This window comes from Cydia fagiglandana, chromosome 12 (assembly GCF_963556715.1).
Source record: "Cydia fagiglandana chromosome 12, ilCydFagi1.1, whole genome shotgun sequence".
Taxonomy (NCBI): Eukaryota; Metazoa; Arthropoda; class Insecta; order Lepidoptera; family Tortricidae; genus Cydia; species Cydia fagiglandana.
Window position 1 is genome coordinate 10,618,126 of NC_085943.1, and position 21,333 is coordinate 10,639,458.

The 21,333-nt window shown below is 37.4% G+C and overlaps 1 protein-coding gene, 1 long non-coding RNA gene and 1 other non-coding gene across 4 annotated transcripts in view; 1 reads left to right on the forward strand and 2 right to left on the reverse strand.

The window, feature by feature from the left end:
• The window catches only part of LOC134669553 (furin-like protease 1), a 352,565-nt gene that overhangs the window by 273,881 nt on the left and 57,351 nt on the right, over nt 1-21,333 (reverse strand). The window lies entirely within an intron of this gene.
• Nucleotides 2,003-2,075, reverse strand: Trnas-gga (transfer RNA serine (anticodon GGA)). The gene has a single exon. It is a non-coding gene; the product is annotated as a tRNA-Ser (tRNA).
• On the forward strand, nt 16,442-16,945 carry LOC134669242 (uncharacterized). Its single transcript, XR_010098882.1, has 2 exons — nt 16,442-16,708; nt 16,902-16,945. It is a non-coding gene; the product is annotated as an uncharacterized LOC134669242 (long non-coding RNA).

A 21,333-nucleotide genomic window follows, 5' to 3' on the forward strand; every position in this document is an offset into this window, starting at 1 on the left:
GAACAGAGTGCCTCTAGGGGCTAACTCCACTTTAGAATGTGACTCCGTCGAGTGAGCGCGGCGGTCGGCAGCATAATGCTTATATTACAGCTTAAATACATAATTATTATAACACTCGAGATAATTAAGAAAAAGATGGAAGTTCTAGTTACGGAGCAGGAAAGGAAAGGATGTATCTAACAAAATCTACCCTCAAATGGCTTCTTAAGCCAGTAGATGATAACATTACTAGTACATGATCAAATAATGTAGGTTAAAGTCAGGTCGTTCAGTGACAGATCCAGACGGTTTTGTATTTGCTTGGTTAACCAATAAATGTTATAACTACCCGAAAATGTACAAATTGTTTGTTTACTGTTTATTTCAATACCTAAAGATACAGACAATTCTATAAATTATATAAAGATTAATTGATACAACGAATTAAAATGTTAAAATATGCGCAGATAAGATTCCCGTTTTCGGAACGTTTATGACCCTTCAATCAAAATAAAAGCAAATAATACCTACTCATTGGAATTAACGTACTCGTATGACGCTCGTAACGTATTTTCCAGGAAGTCTGCCTAAATACGTGATATTTCGGGAATTCCATACATTCAATGACACCTGCGAAGAAATTCAAAGATGTGTAAACACGTCCCTAATCCGTATTGGGCTTACGTCGTAATATATATTCTTGTGTCCAGCGAGAGGAGTGGGACTAAACTGGAGACAACGATGAATCGATGATACTATACCCACTATACCCATAGTTAACGTATAACCATCGTACTTATGGGTAAGTACAATAACGAACTGTAGGGGAGCCGGGGGCTTAATGTAACAGGGGTAAGTAGTAACGCTCAATTTTTACGGGGAATTAAAAACATTTAATTTTTTTTTTGCTGTATGACTTTCTTATAACTCGAGGAATAACGTAAACACCACCATTGCCCCGCCAGATGTCGAAGCGAGTGGATATGCATACGAGCTATACTTCGACCAGGTATTGTAAAAACTTACGGGGTAAGTTGTAACAACTCCCAGTTTTTCATAAAGTGTCTGGTGTAAAAGATGCGTAAACATTTAAAAATTATTTTGTAATCGGAATTAGTGCTTAGATTACAAACCCTCATACTCAGAATCATAAAATTATACATATTTTAGAAAATACAGGCCTTTTTCCTAAAACTGTTACAACAAGCCCCAACTACGGGGTAAGTTGTAACAACTGTCTGGGGTTAATGATGAGTAAACATTGAAAATTATTTTGTAACCGGAATTAATGCTTATATAAATACTTTACAAACCCTCATACTCAGAATCATAAAATTATAAGACTTACATATTTTAGACAATACAGGCCTTTTTCCTAAAACTGTTACAACAAGCCCCCGCTCCCCTATACAGTCACCAGATATATGAATAAGTACTAGTTTACCTTATTCGATCGCAATAAGGCGAAGCATGTGGAAGTATATGAAGTCAAGCAAGCCAGCTCAAGTCAAAGGCTCTTTCAAAGTACGCTTTAATACACATGTTATTGAATGTCCCACTGTCGTGTCGGAATTCCCCGGCGGAATTGCACAAATGCTGTGAAAGAAATACTGGCAACTGACATACATATGTAACTTGGTGGATGATGGAGATGTTTTGAGAGAGCTAGGGGATAGCTAGCTAGGGGGTGGAAGTAAGTTGCCGGCCGGTTAAGATGGCAGCTGGAAGATGCTCTTTTCTTGAAGGTTTCAAGGTCGTATCGTGTTGTATAAACTGGCACTGCCATACTTTGTCATTTCAAAATATGCAGTGTTAGCTTGATCAAATTGTAGCTGTTGAAAATCCTTGCCTATTTAAATAGCGATAATCGAACGAAACCGAAACATTATGACTTTGTTATTATTTTCATAGTTTTATTTGTACAATAACCAAACCCAAATACCAAACCACCAAATAGCCAACCAAGCCAAGTTGGTACCAAATATTCCAAATTTTATATTAAAGGAAAAAATGGAAAAATTTACGCTTCCGGCAGGACTTGAACCCGCATCCTCCACAATCCGTGTGTTGCTCTTAACCAATTGAGCTACGGAAGCCTACCAGGACATCACAAATCTTTCCATTCCTTTCTTTATGTAAACACGCCTTTTGGGGTGGCGTATATAAAATTTGGAATATCGCTCGCAGACGTACCTGCTTGTTAAAAAATTGATTTGGTACCAAATAGTATCAGCGGCAAAAGTAGCCAAAATCGGAACACCTCTCGTTATTTAAAGGAGTTAGCGATGTGATATGTAGGTATGGCCACTTTAGCTATCACGATCTCTGTAGGCACATGTATATCGTCGGCCTAACTCGCAAACCTCTTAACTCCTCCGGGGGAGTTACGAGATTTGCGACTATAAATATTGTTGTCCAAGGTAGCAATTACTAATTTCCTTGAAATGGAGTTACGAGGTTTGCGAGTTAGGCCGACGATATTTATTACGCTTTTTCTACTAGCTTAGTACTCAGATGTCCTATTCTCGGCAAGCAACCGGAATTCGGAATGAAACCCTTGTTTACCGCGTCATTCGCGTGAAAAATTAAACGCATTTGCTAATGGAGGGCTTAGCAAGTGTGGTTTTGTCTTTGTGACACTTTCGCTCGGAAACTGGGACGAGTTCGATAAATACAACAGGAATGGGGGAGCATTATGTGTTTACTGTTTTTGGCCTAGATAGAGGCGGCAACGGAAATTAAGTTTGCTTTAATGGAGCAGCATAATTTGGGATTTGAGTTGTACATATAATGTTTTGTATTCGTATACTATGTACTTTTCACTTTTTCGCGTCGAATGATGATCCTAGTTCATTTTTATATGGAGTTATGGAGTAACTGTCACATTAAACTTTGTTCGAAAGTCAATAAAGACATATTTCAATATATTTTTCACCACACCAACTCGGAAAGGCTTACTTTGCCCTTCAAAAACTGATAGCAAAGTTGCATTTTATTCACATGTGAGGCAAAGTAATCAAATGCAAATTTTGAGTTGTTTTCTTATGTTTACTGGTAGAATTGACTTTTAAATAATGATTTTGGATGATAAATATTTAATAACATTCATTTGGATTTGTTTTGGTTTGATTTTATTGGATATTTTACATTTAATATTTGTTTCGGGTTGGCGTGGTGAAAAATTTTGTGTTCCACTCGGGGGCAAAAAGGCTTAAGCCTCGTGCTTTGAAACCCTCGCAACGCTCAAGATTCCATTTTTCGAACCACTATTAGCACTCAGGTATCAATCAATATTAGCACGAGCGGTTAAACAATAACTTTGCCCCCTTGTAAAACAAATAACTATTTTCATCGTTTCATTTACCACGTTGTCGGGATGATTGATTTATAATATACATGTCAAATAGCAGCTTTCTACTTCACGGGACATAGCCGCGGAGAGACAGTCTGACATGGCGAAACTATGTTATTCCTAGTATTGCTAGTTGACTAAACAACCCTAAAAAGTATTAAAAACAAAATTTCACAACTCGTTTGCCCGCCCAATAGTCGGTAAAGTATTGCTAAACTATACTTATCCGATCTCCTTGCAGTTTAACTAGACTTAGACTGTTCTTCATCCGTGATTGGAGGACTTGAAACTTTAACAATATCGGAGACTATTATGAAACTTATAACAGTTTGAGTTGTGGTTGTGTCGCAAGCTTTTTACTGTACAATTTCATAGATGCGTCTAGTGAGTCTGCGTTTAGTGAGGGCTAACCCAAATTTGTAGCTTCTATATTGAATTATAAATTTATAACACATCTTAATCAATGGCAAATACCAATGAAAAAATTCACACGGAAAATAGGTATAGTCTGTATCTCTAGACATTGAAATAAAAGTAAACAATATTTTTTCACATTTTCGGGTAGTTATAACATTTATTGGCTAACCGATCAATTACAAAAGCGCCTGGATCAGTCACTGAACGTCCTGACTTTAACCTACATTATTTGATTGACATGGCTTAAGGAGCCATTTGAGGGTAGATTTTGTTTACTTTTATTTAAATACCTAAAGATACAGAACATATACTACAATACATTTTTATTTTGAGTTTGCAACGTCACATTTATCAATTCCAAGTATAAAGTCGAATGAAACTGGAGCATTGGAGTTGTCAAAGACATTGGACAAGAGCCCTTAAGAGTGACCCAAAAAGTTTGCATTAAAAACTATATAGAAGGGATAAGAGATATCCATTAAAAGCGTGTTTAGGGACCCGGAAATTATTATTTAACTGTCCATGCAACGTGTAAGTCCTGGGAGCATATTTGAATTTGGCATATTCCAAATTAAACTGCAGTTTGTCATAAAAAATAAAAACAACGGGTTGCACTCCGGTAGTGCCGGCAGAAGTGAAAACTCAACGACACTGTAACTCAAAATATTAATAACAGGGCCATATAGTGCAAAATGTTTGCAGCACTATGTATTAATTGAGGTTAACGCCATTTAGCGTTGTATTGTCGCATTACTTGAAATCCCTAAGCACAACACTGAGTACTACTGGTACTACCGTTATATTAATACCAGTTAGAGGGAAACTCACTAGATGGCATTTAAATAAAAAAACAATGACATTGTCCGTCACACATAGCATAAGTCACGCAAGCGCCCTGCGACGCCTACATGAAACAGCAGGCTCAGGCATACATTTTCGCCGTGCGGTAGAAAGAGAGGAGAGACGCCTTACGCGTTACGCCTTACGCTGTCTCGAGTTTATCATTTTTTCCCCATCTCAAAAAGTGCACAGCGCCGCTAAAGAAGTTTTCACTTCAATAACTCCCTTATCCATAAAACTTTACAGGCCTCATTTAGTTAAATTATGTTTTATCCCTTTCTTACAAATATATAAGTCAAAAAGACAGATACGGTCAAACGATAATTAGCTAAATTGAGGTTTGTAGAGCGTTTATGAATAAGGGGGTTACTATGAATAATACCGTAATAATCTCAATATTCCCCTGAAAGCAGGGAAAAAACATGCATAAAAATTTACCGTAAAGCAAACGTTCTGAAATATGGAATTTCATGAAAACCACTATGAAAGTTATATTTCGAGGAAACCCCGCATGCGTCCGATCGGGAATATTCAAAGTTTCCACTTTAATGGAGCAAAGTTTTCACCCAAATTGAATTGACTGTTTGTAACAGTATCTAGACCAGTCAATAAATATATGTATAAGGTGGTAGTACTGGTGCTCGACGCGGTCCCAGTACGTGTCATCTTGAAACTTAAGTCATTGTCAATAGAGGTGACAGTAGGGTGTCGGACACACTACTACTACTACACTAGTTTATCCACACTTACTTTTATTTATTTTTTAATTTCCATCCGGAAATACCGCGGATACCGCTCTGGGCCGATCAAGTGCTCTTGTGTTGGAGGCCAAGACTCATTTTGGGTCACCGCGTCAACCAAGTATATAAGTTTCCACCCGGAAAGCCGCGATATTTCGCATTAAATAGTCAAGTGCATGGAATATACCCTCGGAAAGGATCGTATTGCGCACTAACGAAGTGCCCTCGACTCCTCAAAGGCGCCCTTTGAATTGAGTCTTTGAAGACTTTACAGATTTCTTATAAGGAATCGAATTGGGTTAGGTCAGTAGTGCGGGTTTTAACAGTTCGCTATTCCTTTTTGGGGTTATTTGGACTACTAGTTACTAGAACTACTAGATGGAATATTGGCATGTTGATGGGAAACACGGCGAAGAGGCACGCACTGTGTTTTAAACTAGGTTAATATTAAAGTCGTAAACCCCGTATCTCCTTCTAAAGGGGTTAAGACGTTTGCAACTATAGGTATTGTTGGCTTAAGTTGTAAATCCTTAATGTCGTCAAAATCGAGTTACGAGGTTTGCGATTTTATCCGACAAAATAATATACTATACTTAATTATAGGTATATAAGTATACAGGGTGTTTGGTACATCGTTTGCCAAATTAAAACGGCAGATAGGTTGAGTCATTTGCTATCTTCTCAGGGACGTCCGAGAAAATAGCCTTTTATAAAATTTAATAGACATTTTTTCCAAAATGGCAAGCTAATTACTTACTGCATTTTTTATTAAAGATTTTTTTTAAATAATTCGTTTAAGAAGGTAAGTCTTCTCTATTATATGTAGGTATATAAGTAGAATAAGCCCAAAACTCATTTTTAGACATAATATTTAAAAAAATTATATCTAGTTAAAATTTTGGACACACAAGGAAAATAAAACAAGTCAAAACTTCCATCACTCGTTAAAATCTCAAATGGTTATAATCCACACTTTAATTATTGAAGCAAACGTCGCCTACTTTAGGTAATGGCTCTTGGGATTTCTTTGCGTTGAGTAAAATCCTCATCCTTTAAGTAGAAACTCCAATCAACTTGGTTGGAGTTTCGTATCTTTTGAAATAATTTTAATCAATCAATGCAAGAAATCGCGAGTTCTTGTCGTATTTTGGAATTAATCCCACAAGTAATCTTACCTAAATACTTATCGACTTAGGGGCTATTCATAAATTACGTCATTTAAAATGGGGGGGAGGGGAGTCTGGACATCGGATGATGGCAGCATTCGGGGTCATTCGAAGGATGATTTTTGATGATTTTAGGGGGGGGGTCAAAAATCGTCAACAATAGATGACGTAATTTATGAACAGCCCCTTAACGTAGTATGGCGAAACGTAAAAAAAATACAGGGTGGCTAAAAATAACTACATTCCCGTTGCCAGGGAGGTTATGGGATAACCAAGTTTTACTATTGGACCAATCCCGAAATTGCGGAATAAATTTGGCTGGTTCATACATTTTGGCTGGTCCGTTTTCTATGGGAGGGTAAAAGTTTTTTTTGTGATTTCGGGGTTGGTTCTTATAGTAAACGTTGCTCAATATAATCCCAAACCCTCCCTGGCAACGGGAATGCAGTTATTTTTTAGCCACCGTGTATAGAAACGACTTCATGACATCTTTACCTACAAGGGCTACAAGTATGGGACTAACCATTGTAATACCATTTCTGACTGAGAGATGGACTTAAAGCCCCCCCCCCCCACATCTAGCGTCTTTCGAGCGTCGGTGTCTGTCGGCGTCTGGTCAGCGCTATGGAAAATGACGTCGCTGCGCAGTTGCGTCGACGCTGCGTCGACGTTGCGTCAAGCAGCGGCCATAGAGTTGTAGTCGCCGACGCTCGAAAGACGCTAGATGTGGGGGGACCCTAAGCATCAACCAGACCGAAACTTAACGAAGTGTTACTTTTATGCAATAACTTCTACTGTCTGTCTGCTCTGCTGATTTTGTCAGTTACATTTTACTGCCAAAACAGTGCGTTAACTTTTATTAAGCAGAGGTGCCGATCCCTATACAGCAAAACAGACGGCTCGATTCGGGAAATGAATTAGATATTCACTAGATATGATATAGTGAAGATATGTGACGTTCCACAGAAAAAGGTACCTTATGGCGGCCGGCGCTTATGTCGCATAGCGCCGCAATAATATTGGAGCGCCGTTAATGATAGCGTAAGAGCCATAAAGTACCTTTACCCGTGGGACTTCACATATCTTTACTATATCGTTTCTAGTTAATCTCTAATTCATTTCCCGAATCGCGCCGAGAGACGAAATTAGAACCTTTTAAAAAGTGGTTAAGACTAAATACATTTTTTACCAATCTACACTAATAATAATGTCGCGCTTCCATAATGTAAAGGCTAAACAAAACAGGCTATTCTGAGCGTTGGACCAAAGAGGGACGAACTAACAGCAACATTTTAAACTGACTAATGTAAAGTAGGCCTTATAACTTTGTAATAAGAGTCACGTATCATCAGTTAAGAGTATGGACGATGGATGTTTGTTTTGCAGAATGAGTCATAACAACTGGATCCATTTAGATAACCGCGGACCACCAAGAAAAATAGTATGGTTTTTTTGTACCTTGCGGACAACATTGAAATGGAACGTTTTGTTTAGGTAGGTACTTACGTTATGCCAAATAGATACCGTATTCCAATGCCACGTATAATATGTTTGAAGTGAAAACTTCTTTAGCAGCGCTGAGCACTTTTTGAAGTGGGGAAAAAATGATAAACTCGATTCAGCGTAACGCGTAACGTAACGCTGACGTCATGTGTGACGGACGATGTTATTCACCAAAGAACTTTAGTCATAACGTATCATAATCAGGTCAATTATTTAAAACTGGACTTTTATATTAAGCAATAAAGCTCAATGTTCTAATCTTGTACGGGCTGAAATACGAGGATCTCACAGTGACATTCTAACTATATATCACTCAAATATAATTCAATAAAGCTATTACATCTTGATGAAATCGCTAATAAAAGTGAACTCTAGTACTGGTGAATAAAACTCAAAATATCATGACCAAATATATTTATATGCGAGGTCTGCAAAGTAACTTTACAATTTCTATTCGAATTTTAAACAATTAGAGTCTGTGCGGAAAGAGAAGAGTCGTGGGATTTGAGGGCGCGCCAGTGCTATTTTATGGTTTTTGCTATGCTGACAACACTGGTCACGTGATTATAACACGACACTAAAGGTCTTGATACTTGAATCCCTTTTGTTCCGGTTTATTACCACGGCTTACTAAACGGAGCCTGGTGGTGGTGTCGGCTCGTCAACTCAATCCCCTGATTTAGCGCAGGCACTAGTTTTCTTTTTAAAACACACTTGTTTTTATGTCTCAGATACTAAAAAGTGACAGTGCGATTGACAAAACTGCTAAAAGTGCTAAAACTAGTTAAGAATCTGCCCAATACAACTGTAATTTTAGTACCAAACAAGATAGAGTCTCATTTATGTACTGCCTAATCTGTGCAGTCCAACAGTTATTAAAACCGGGTAGATCGGGTAGAAATTGGGCAATAGAACTGTAATTTTATCAGGGATATATTTCACCCATTGTAAACTTGACTTGTAATGTATGTGTACATTATTAATAATAAATATGGATATGAATAAAAATAGTGCATAAAGGATCATCCATTAATTACGTCACACGAATTTCTAGGTTTTTTGACCCCTCCCCCCCTCCTTGTCACACTTGGTCACATTTTACAAATCCCTCCCCACCTCGTGTGACGTCACATTTAGGCAATTTTGTTTTCAACGAAATCGGCAATACTAACTCGGCTTTATTTTTTTTATAAAAAAATATTTTTGGTAAAAGAAATATTAGTAATTTTATAACGCAAAACCAATTAGGAACGAAAATTACCTACCTACTTCCAAAACCTCATTATTTAAATGTACAGCGATTAAAAAAATATAAATTAATTTTCGGTTACTGATGAATATTGATGAAGTTAAAGTGACGTCACAATGTTTATGACTCCCCCCTCCCCTATGTCACAACATGTCACATTTTCTTGACCCTCTTGCATCCCCTAATCGTGTGACGTAATTAATGGATGGCCCCTAAGTAGGTAGGCCTTATTGGGATATGTCCGGTTCTCTCATCTCACGATATTTTACTTCACCGAAAAGTCACTGCTATATATGAAATATAATTTCGTAACTAACAGAACCTACAAATAAAGAAATATTTTATTAGAAAAAGTTTTATTCTTTGTAATCGAAGTCTGAATTAAAATATTCAATGTCACTTATGTTTGAGCTAGCTTCAGAACAACCAGGGACTCTCATAGAACTATCTTCATCTGAACTGGATGTGCTTGAATCCGGCACGTAGATTACGAATTCTTGCATATCACCTACTTAGCGGGCTTTTATTCGAGATACCGTAGGTACTTTTACACAATCCTGAAAAAAATTTTTACATATAAATATGCATAAAATGGCAAGTATCAAGACTATTTGTCAGTTATTTTAAAGACCATGAATGACCTGCATATTTATGAAAATTTATATATTTTGAATGAATATACTTACCGATTATGTACCGGAGACAAGTTACTTAGGGGGCTTATTAAATAGGTAATTATTTAATATTAAATACAACATCAATACCCGCGAATAGCGGAAACACGTTCCGTCGACTTTTAGCCGTTTTCTTCCCGCTGACAAAACCGAACAATGTTAAATGTAATTTTCCTTGTGGTTTTATGTACGGTTTTATCGTGTTTTGAAAATATTTTATCCTCTTGGGGTTCAATGTCCTAATACTAGTACAAATTACCTCCAATGAAATTTAAATCTTAATGAAATGGAATAGAGTTTCTTTTATTTCGTTTCGTTCGATTTTAAAACAAAACAAATTCAACTCTATTTTCTAATACCGTTGACTCAAATTCGATTGCCAATTTTCCTTGTATGGTGTGCCGCTAGAGGTTAAACATAAAACTTGCGGTTTTTGTTAATAAATATACAATGACAGAAGTTTGTTTACTTTTTACATGACAAGGTGTCAAAGGTTTGATTGCCATATAAAATTTAAAATGTTAGTTCCCGTTTCTGCCACGACTCTTCTCTTTCCGCACAGACTCTAACGCTACAAATTTAACCTTACTGGCCAGCAATTCAATGGGTCAATTATATACATAGTGCTGCAGACATTTTGGACTAGTCATTGAGTTTTCACTTCTGTCTGCACTCCCGGAGTGCAACCCGTTGTTTTTTATTCTTTAAAATATATACATGCCGTTTTTTTTATAACTCACGTTCAATCATTTATAATTAATAATTAATGGATACCTATATATCTTCCATTCATTGTTTTCATGAAGTGCAATCAAGGACGATTACTTGGGAACAAAAACATAGAGATAAGTAAATTCACATAATAACTTGTCACCTGGCTCCACAACATGCATGTAAGATCAAATAGAATAAAATATGGTTGTCTGTAAAGTCGGTTTACGGACGATAATTTTGCGTGATAATGATATCGTCATATCATAAGAAAACATTGATGAAAAATTGCCGTAACGTTTCCTTGGAGATCTGTCCACAACGTTACCATGGAGATCTGTCCACAACGTGACACTTTTTCGTGCATGCTACCGGTGTTAATCGATTTATAAGACGTTATCACGTCAAAGCACACTGTTATAGTTGCGCCTATTTTGATACTGTTACAAAATTCACATACATCCATATTTATTATGCACCTCTTTATGAAACTCAGTGAACCTTTTCAAGGAAAACGCTAGAAAATGTTTACACGCAAGGTAACAAAGGCATTTATTAAATAACAATAACAGTTGCCTAACTCTGAATTAAACTAACCTAACCTAACGTTAAAACGCTATGTACCTCTACAGTTTCACTTGCTGGAAAAAGCAACATTTTAAATTGTATACATTGTATACCAAAAGTGATTATCTGATTATTGCCTTTTCAAATCTTCAATAAAAGAAGGATACTCCCATGTTAAATGCTGGCAATGCACCTACAACGCCTCCGGTGTTATAATATAACCCGTTACGTAACGAGACGTTTGATTTTACTCCCCATAAATTTTCATATACACGGTGGCCAAAAAATTAGTGCATTGCCTTTGATTTTGGGATTATGTTTTCAGGGTCAGGTTTTGGGATTGTACTGAGAAACTCTTACTTTGCGACCAACCCCGAAATGGCAAAAAAAAATTTACCCTCCCGTAGAAAATGGACCGACCAGAATGTATGAAACAAGCCAAATCTTTTTTCGCAATTTCGGGGTTGGTCCCAGAGTAAAAGTTGCTCATTATAATCCCAAAACCTCCCTGGCAACGGGAATGCACTTATTTTTTGGCCACCCTGTATATGAAAATCGATTCTTACGGAGTAAACTCTAAAAACATGTGGGGATATTAATTTTTCCAATAAAAAATAGGATCAGGGCATTCGGCGCTTAGTAATATAATAACAAATGCGAAGCTTCGCGCCAAGTTAAATCCCTCGCCAAAGTTTTTTGTAAGCCACAAACGTCACATAATTTCAATTTGTAATAAATGATGTTCCTCGCTAAATTTAATTTATTTTACGCTTTCAGTATGAACTTTTACTCCATTTGTTTAATTAGTGTACACACACGATGACGATATTTTAGCGAACTTTTAAATGAGTAAAAATTGGCTTAATAAAAGTAGTCGGGGCGGTACTTAATGTTTGTTTTTAGCGCATACAATTTGTGCTTTTCAGTGCGAGTCAGGAACATTTATAAAGTTAAGAATATACTTATACTGTTTGAACGTTTGTACTGATTTTTACCTTGTTACAATTAGATATACAGGCTGTTTGGTACATCGTTTGCCAAATTAAAATGGTAGTCTTTTGCTCTCTTCTCATGCCTAGAAAAAAAAATTGGCCATGGCTTTTTTTTTACTACCGCGCAAGTAAAAAATTGAAATTTACGAATAACCGGCATAGAGCTGGAAAAAAAAAACTTGCGCCAAATTAAACATTTCTAGGCTTGAAAAGATAGCAAATGACTCAACCTATCTGCCGTTTTAATTTGGCAAACGATGTACCAAACACCCTGTATTTTAGCACACTTATTTTTTTAGTGTCAGATTCGACAGCATCATAGAATAAAAAGACATTATTTAGAATCTACTTTTAGTAATATTTTTTCAACTGCTGACTGAATGCTGACACACATGTTGTCGCACTTCAATATGGTGATACCTCCACACTTTGTCGCAAAGTGCAGTGTTAAGGTGACAGTCCATTTCCAACGACAGCTGCACTACTGTTCATTTTACTATTAAAATTGACAATAACACCGACGCGTTCAGTACCAGTAGTGCAGCTGCGGTCAGAAATGGAATGGTACCATTAATTTGGTTCGACTATTCAGGTGGTCTCAATAGCCTATGCTCAGTCTAATCAGTCCGGCCTCGGCCCAGTTCTCATTAGTCCCTAATTGACGAGGACCCAATCAGTTTGGGATGCAGATACCTGTCACTTATCGCTAATGGATATCGATGTGATAAGAGACTAATTAGATTTCGAGATAGACGGATTGAAAGGTCAAAAGTCAGAATTAGGGTCATTCCAATAGGTAGTGGATGTAGTAGTAGTAGTAGTAGTAGTAGTAATAACTTTATTGCACACAACACAGGTTTACATAATACTTACAGAAATAAAGGTACAAAGGAGAACTTACTGAAAGGGATGAGCGGTTATTTCTCCGTTTCGAGTGGATCCTTATTTTACTGAGAATTTTTCACACCCATTGTGATGGTAAAAATCTCTTATACCTGCAAATCTTCAGAAAATTCGCGTTTGTACGCGACAATGGTAGACTATGTCGTGGAATAAGTACCTACTCCACACACGTAATACACAAACAACAACACAGAACAAGTAAATAACTCAGAAATGAGGAGGGATGAATGCCATATAGGCAAAAGGTTGTTAGGGATGAATGTCGATGGACGGAGAGCGTATGGTAGACCCAAAAAACGATGGATGGATTGTGTGAAAAAGGATATGAGAAAGAAAGGAGTGCTGAAGACACGAAAGGCAGAGGAGACTGGAAGAGAAAAACATGTTGTGCCGACCCCACATAAAGTGGGATATGGGCAGGGGAAAGAAAGAACTCAGAAACACAATTTAAAGCTTTTTGAAATATGGACGACATACACATACATACATACATACATACATATGCATGTACTACATACACATACATACATACACACATATGCATGTACACTATATAAGGTTACGGCATAAAAATTATGTTTCTCTGTTTTGATTTTGGCAAAAAATCCGGTTTCGGTCGGACACCAGATTTCTTCCATACAGACTGGTAAAAAGTCAAAAGAATCTCAAAAATAAAAGATATACATACTAATTGTGACGTCCCACGGGTAAAGGTACCTTATGGCGGTTGGCGCTTACGCTATTATAAACGCCGCTCCAATATTATTGCGGCGCTATGCGACGTAAGCGCCAGCCGCCATAAGGTACCTTTTGCCGTGGAACGTCACTTATGATCATCAGGATGGCGGAAAATCGTGCAGAATGAAGGAGCCTTGGTGAACAAAGCAACGACCTCATAAGGTCGCGAAACTTTGTCATGTGGAAAAAATCGCTTCCACTTTGCCATACCACTAAAATAACTACGAGTAATATTCCTGAATATGGGAATATCGCGCATTTTACATCAACGGAGCCCGATTCTGAGGGCTTACCGCGAACCACGTTGGACTTGTTGCCTCTCTGTCGCACTTGTAAATTCGTACGTCGGTAAGTGAGACATCCCGAGGCACAGAATACTTATATAATAGTACTAGGTACAGAAGACTCACTCTCTAACAAAACGGGTCTGTTACGATCAGCACAGATAAGGCCGCTAGGTGGCGACAGCGCCACGCGCGGCTTATGGCTTTCCCCAAAATTGAGGTACGAACGGATGTACTTTTAGCTCGCTAGAATCGCGGAGTGAGCCACGCCTGTCAAGAGTTACATTTAGAGTAGTTACACGTACACTTATGTTTAATATGTTAACGCGTATGTTAATGTGGAGTGTTGACAGTCGAATCAAATATTTGACTTACCTGCTAGTTACGCGACAGTGTCAAATCAAGTGTAATTGGGGTTAGAATAATTAGAATACAACAAATCAGCTTTAACCTTGTTACGTCCTGTGTACTAAATTTGGTACATTTTCCAGAGTTGATTTTAAACTATTGAATTGTTTAGTTAGGTAGTAGTTCCTAGTCTTGCAAAAAAACACCAGTTAAATATAAAAATATGAAAAGGATGTACAGTCACCTGCAAAAATATGTTACTCAACGAAGGCCGCAAAAATATCTGACACGATCTTATTTGTAGCGCCATAAGAGCATATCACATATTTATACAAACTTTTAAGGTATACCTTAAGGCTTACGATAGTATAGTAAAGTAGATACTTTATATCACGAACTGCACGAAGGTAAAACACAAATACAGATATTAATTAAGAACATAATACAATGAATGTCGTTAGTCGAGCATAAGACCTTTTTCACAAGAGAATCGTGCAAGCCCATATTCAAAAAACTTAAAATTCTGCCATTGGCATGTATATACATAGCAGAAATATGCATTTTTGTAAAAAAACATTACCAATACTTTATTGGAGGTTGCATATGTACTGCACTGGCAGAATATATTATAAACCTATTACTGTCTAATGTAATGTCAATATTTGAATATGTTTGAATAGAAAATATATTGATTCTACCCAGAACTGGCGTTGACTATCTGTTCCACTTATTCTGCTGGAGACCAGGACCCTGGTTCTTCTAATAGGTAATGTGCCTCACGCACTGATAGTGCTAGTTTATAAAACAGTGGTAGAAATATTCGAGTAGTTGTGAAACTTGCGTAAATGTAAATTATGTCTGAAGAGAAAGAAAACGGCATATGTGGTATAAAGAAGCTGAAGGGATCGTCGGACTACCCAAACTGGAAGTTCCTGGTACGTAATTACCTTGAAAATAAAAATTGGTGGGAGGTAATATCGAAAGATGTAGTAAATGCTGATATAGACAGGAAAGCACGAACAACTATTTGCCTGTTGTTGGAGCCAGAGTGCTTTACCCACGTCTACAATGCAAAGACTGCCAAAGAAGCCTGGAACAACCTAAAGAACGCCTACGAAGATAAAGGTTGGGGCAGACGTATCCACATACAGCGAGAGCTCTTTAACTGTAAGTTGGAGAATTTCAATTCTATGGAGAGCTACATATCCAAAGTGACGTACCTTGCACAGCAATTGGATGATATTGACGCAAAAATCCAAGAAAATTGGTTGATATCGATTTTGCTCGGTGGTTTGACGGCGGAATACAGTCCCCTCATAATGGCTGTAGATAATAGTGGCCAACCAATCACGTTAGAGCAAATTAAGACGAAATTGTTGCAAGAAGGAGGTCGTCAGAGCAAGTTGAACACGGACTACGAGCAAGCGTTAGTGACACGTAAAGCACGAAACGATGCCAGATCTACACCTAAACCTAACGATCGTAAGCAGAAGTTTGTTTATAAGTGCTACAGGTGCCACGAACAAGGACATAAGGCGTCCGAATGCAAGGAGCGTACCAAGACCGCGAATGTGTGCCTGAACACTAAGGAGGCGATTGACAAAGATAAGTGGTATCTTGACAGTGGGTGCTCTAACCACCTTACCCACGACAAGAGTAAGTTGTTGTCTTATAAACCTGAAAGAGGCAGCATGAAAATATCGGTAGCAAACGGTGAGAAATTATCAGTAAAAGGACGGGGGAACGCTGAGCCCCAAGTTAGCGAAAACGAAAAATTAAACTTAGAAAACGTTATGCATGTTCCCGATTTGTCCATGAATTTAATTTCGGTAAGTGACTTAACCAAGAAGAAATGTAAAGTAATATTCGACGAAAAAGGTTGCGTAATTCAAAAGAAGAACCGAACTATTGCAAGTTGTAAAGAAGTCGATGGCATTTACGAGTTGACAGAAAAGAAAAACAACGTTGTTTATTTGACACTGTCAAAACAAAATGAAAACATTTCTAACGTTTGGCATAAGCGCTTGGCCCATTTATCCCGAAATTATATGTTGAAAATGAAAAACATAGTGACCGGTATGCAATTTAAGAGCACAGATTTGTGCGAACCATGTATTCCCTGTATTGAAGGAAAGACGTGCAAGAGTCCCTTTAAAAACAAAGGTACGAGAGCCACGGATGTTCTGCAAATCGTTCATACTGATTTATGCGGACCCATGGAAGAGCCGTCGTTCGGAGGTTCGAGGTATGTTCTGCTTTTTATCGACGATTATACTCGAAAGACTCATGTTTATTTTTTGAAAAATAAAAGTCAAACTTTCGATAAGTTCCGTGAATATAAGGCGGAAGTAGAGAATGAGACGAGTAAATCGATTAAAATCTTGAGATCGGATGGAGGTGGAGAGTACTGTAATGCACAATTTAATGTTTTTTTGAAGTCTGCAGGAATAAAACACCAGACGACTGTACCCTACACGCCTGAGCAGAATTCTGTTGTCGAGAGAGCCAATCGTACGATCATCGAAAAAGCAAGAACACTACTGTCAGAATCGAACCTGAGCAAAAAATATTGGGCGGAGGCTGTTAATACTGTTGTTTATTTGAAGAACAGGAGCCCCACGAAAGCTTTGAATAATGCAGTGCCTGAAAAGCTTTGGACTGGAAAAGACGTGGATGTCAGTCATCTGAGAACATTTGGTTGTTTGGCTTATAGACTTATACCAAAACAAAAGAGACGTAAATTGGATATGAAGACAGAACCAATGATTTTCATAGGATATCCAGACAATCAGAAAGGTTATCGTCTGATGAATCCAAAGACGGGTGAAGTGACAACTGCGAGAGACGTAAAATTTTTAGAGAATGTGTTTCTTCAAAAAGACAACGTCAAGAAGTCGTCAGAAGTCGTCATTAACCTGGATACGGACTCTGATAGTCAGACCTGTTTATTAAATGGATCCACGAGTGTTCCTGAAGTATCGGAAGCGCACGAGAATGAGTTTGTTGACGCTGTAGACGAGAACATAGAAGGACCTGAACCTGATGTACCTGAGCATGAGCACGTACCTGATGAGGTGGTCACTAATGGCGAAGTGATAATACCTGGCCTATCAGAAAGGAGGTATCCTCAGAGAGAACGCAGACAAGTTGATCGGTACGGTTGCAATGTCATGTATGCCAAAGAGAGCAATCTTGATGGAGATCCTGTCACCATAGAGGAAGCACTGGCGAGACCGGACAGCGAATTATGGCAGAAAGCTATAGATGATGAACTTACGTCACTGAAAGAGAACCAGACCTGGACGTTAGTGGATCTACCAGCTGATAAGAAGCCAATCCAATGCAAATGGGTGTTCAAGATCAAGAAAGATAGCGACGGCAAGGTAACGAAGTACAAGGCTAGACTCGTAGCGAAAGGGTTCACACAGGTATGTGGTGTAGATTATACGGAGACCTACTCTCCGGTAGTTAGAAGCTCTACTCTACGATTATTGTTCTCGCTAGCTGCTGAATACGATTGGTTTATTGACCAATGGGATGTCACGACTGCATTTTTATACGGGAAGATAAAAGAGGATATTTACATGCTTCAGCCGAAAGGAGCAGTCGCCAAAGGTCAAGAAACCAAGGTATGTAAGCTGCAGCGATCTCTGTATGGTTTGAAACAAGCCTCAAATGCTTGGTTCAAAGAGTTGGACAGTGAAATGTTAAATTTAGGCTTTGTACAATCAAAAATAGAACCGTGTTTGTATCAAAAACAGCTTAAAGGTAACAAGAAGTTAATTGTCGTGATCTATGTTGATGATCTTTTTATATTTGGCAATTGTGAACAGGAAAAGCAAAGATTAAAATCAGGTTTGCTTGACAAGTTTAAGGTGAAGGACTTAGGCGCGGCTAGACATGTTTTAGGCATGAGACTGAGACGAGAGAAGGGACTTATCCATCTCGATCAGGAACAGTTTATTTTGGACTGCTTGAGGGACTTTAACATGACAGAAGCTAAGCCGGTAACTACTCCAATGGAAGTAGGAATGAAATTAGAGAGATCGACTGATTCCCAATGCCACCTACCATACCAAAATTTGATAGGATGTCTAAATTATTTAGCCTGTAATACGCGACCAGACATTGCACACGCCGTAAGTGTACTGTCTCAATTTAATTCATGTTATGATGAAATACACTTTAAGTGCGCGAAACGGGTCTTAAGGTATTTAAAAGGTACGTCTAACGTGTGTCTCACTTTTCGAAAAACAGGTGACTTAGACTTACGTGGCTATGTAGATGCAGATTGGGGTGGCGCACTCGATCGCAAATCCTTCACGGGGTTAATTTTCAAGTTAGGCTCCAATATTGTTGCCTGGGAAAGCAAAAAACAGGCGACAGTATCATTGAGCTCTACAGAGGCAGAGTACGTTGGGCTGAGCCAAGCTTCAAAGGAAGCATTATATTTGCGTAGTTTACTGAACAGTTTGACTACTGTAGAGAGTAAACCTGTAGTCATTTTTAATGACAATCAGTCGGCACATAAAATTGCAGCCAACAAAATGATGCATAATAGGACAAAACACATTGATATTAAGTATCATTTTATCCGTGAGTGTGTACTGGCTAATAAGGTTCAAATACGGTATATGTCAACAGATAAAATGATAGCGGACATCTTAACTAAAAGTGTTTCTGGCCCGAAGTTAAAAGGTTTTTTGAAGGATTTATCCCTGTCAAATTATCCTATTAAGAGGGCGGATTAGAGTAGTAGTTAGGTGTTTGATATTATAATGTGTTATATGTTTTTAAATATTTTGTGTTAGGTAATAGAATAATTTTCTAGTTTTCGCTTTTTATGCGATTTAATTTGTTGGCGGATTTTTATGTTTGTGTACAGTCAGGCACGATAGTTTAGCATATAAATTTTATTTTATGTACCGAGTACAGACAAGTACAGAAGTAATTATGTATGTCCGTAATAGTTTAAGAGGGCGTATTGGAGGTTGCATATGTACTGCACTGGCAGAATATATTATAAACCTATTACTGTCTAATGTAATGTCAATATTTGAATATGTTTGAATAGAAAATATATTGATTCTACCCAGAACTGGCGTTGACTATCTGTTCCACTTATTCTGCTGGAGACCAGGACCCTGGTTCTTCTAATATACTTTACCTTTATAGCTCAAGTAAATCCAAATGCTAGAGCTAATCGGTTGAACAAACTTCTCGGTACAAAAAGCAATTTGGCTCTTTATCGAAATAATGTCGATGGGATGACATACATTAATATATAATAAACTGCCACAATCCTTAAGAGACATGCCACTTATTAAATTTAGAAAAGAAATTATAATATTTTTAAGCGAGCACAATTTTTATAGCATTAAGGAATATTTAAACGTAGATTTTTATTAATATTGTGACATTTTATTTATTATTAATTGTTGTTATTTTTATTTAATGTTATTGTAATTGATTATGTAATTTATTGTAATATAATGTAAATAGGTTTTTAAAATATTTTGCATGCCTACTAGTATAAGGTATTGACATTATCTGGACATAATATAATTAACTCTACCAACTTATCTGTACATAATGTTAAGCAAAATAAACACATTTCATTTCATTTCAGTGACCCTTTTTCATTGCTCAAGAGTGTGTAATATTTGTAGTTGGTTATAAGCGCACATACTAGCCCGCAGTAGATTTTTATATACAGGATGATTCATGAGACGTGAGCAGGACTAATCCTGCACACTCAGTAACTGATAATTGATCGACCACCGTCGTATTTAGGTGAAACAACCACACTTTTTCCTATTTTTTAACTTTTTGGTGAGGGCAAATTTAATTCTCTACAATCATAGTCACCCTACAATACCTAATTACTTAATAAACATAAAACCTCTAACTGTAATGACAGCATTTTGATTATGAAGAAAATAAACTGTCAAACTTGAGTGAGATACGAGTTTTCAAAAGTAATCAGACCGTGATGACAGTGATGACATTCAATTTGACACAGAATATCGGTAGTTTAGTATTCTAATTTTAGGGTGACCATGCATGTCGTAAATAAATTAACAACTTTTTTTTTTCAACACGACTAGAAAATTAACGTTAACCTCACTAATACTGATACGAAACAGTTGCTTATATTTTACGAAATGCGCAGTGTTAGTCCTGCTCACGTCTCCTGAATCACCCTGTATTGTGTTCTCATTGTTACATCCCATTGTGTGTATTGTGTATCCTAGCTTTCGGCCACACATAGTTGCTGTCCCGAGTTGTATGAGGCCACATCAAGATGCACATGCTTGTTGAGCATAAGTTTGAATGAATAAAATAACCACTAAGAAATTATAAAAAACTTGGAAAGTTGGAATCTGAGAGAAGGTAGGTATAATTATGTATTCTAATTGGGTTATACAATTTTCAGTAATTAGATATATTAATAATATAGTGACATGTGTTGTACAAAACGAAAAGGGGCATTGAGGTCGATTCGCGTTAAATACTGGAATCAGTTATGTAACGCTGCCATACATGACCCAAAATTTTTTTATTAAGCTATGAGCTTCATCACATCTGATATTTGAGTAATTCTAAGCATTTCTAGCCTGAAATGGGGGGGAGGGTGGGGTACAAAGACGGCCGCCACCCGTCATCTTTAAAAAAAATCTATTCTGATCCTGGTGGGTACTAGGGCAAGTTTGGTATCATTTTCGTATAAACCAAACACGTAGAATTCATTGCTGATATTTGTTTTTTTTCAGTTTCATAGTAATTTTACAAGAAAAACGTAAAAAGGTGAAAATTTTGGTTGGAGATTTTTGCTACGCGGAGCCGAAACTACAAAAGATAGAAAGTTGA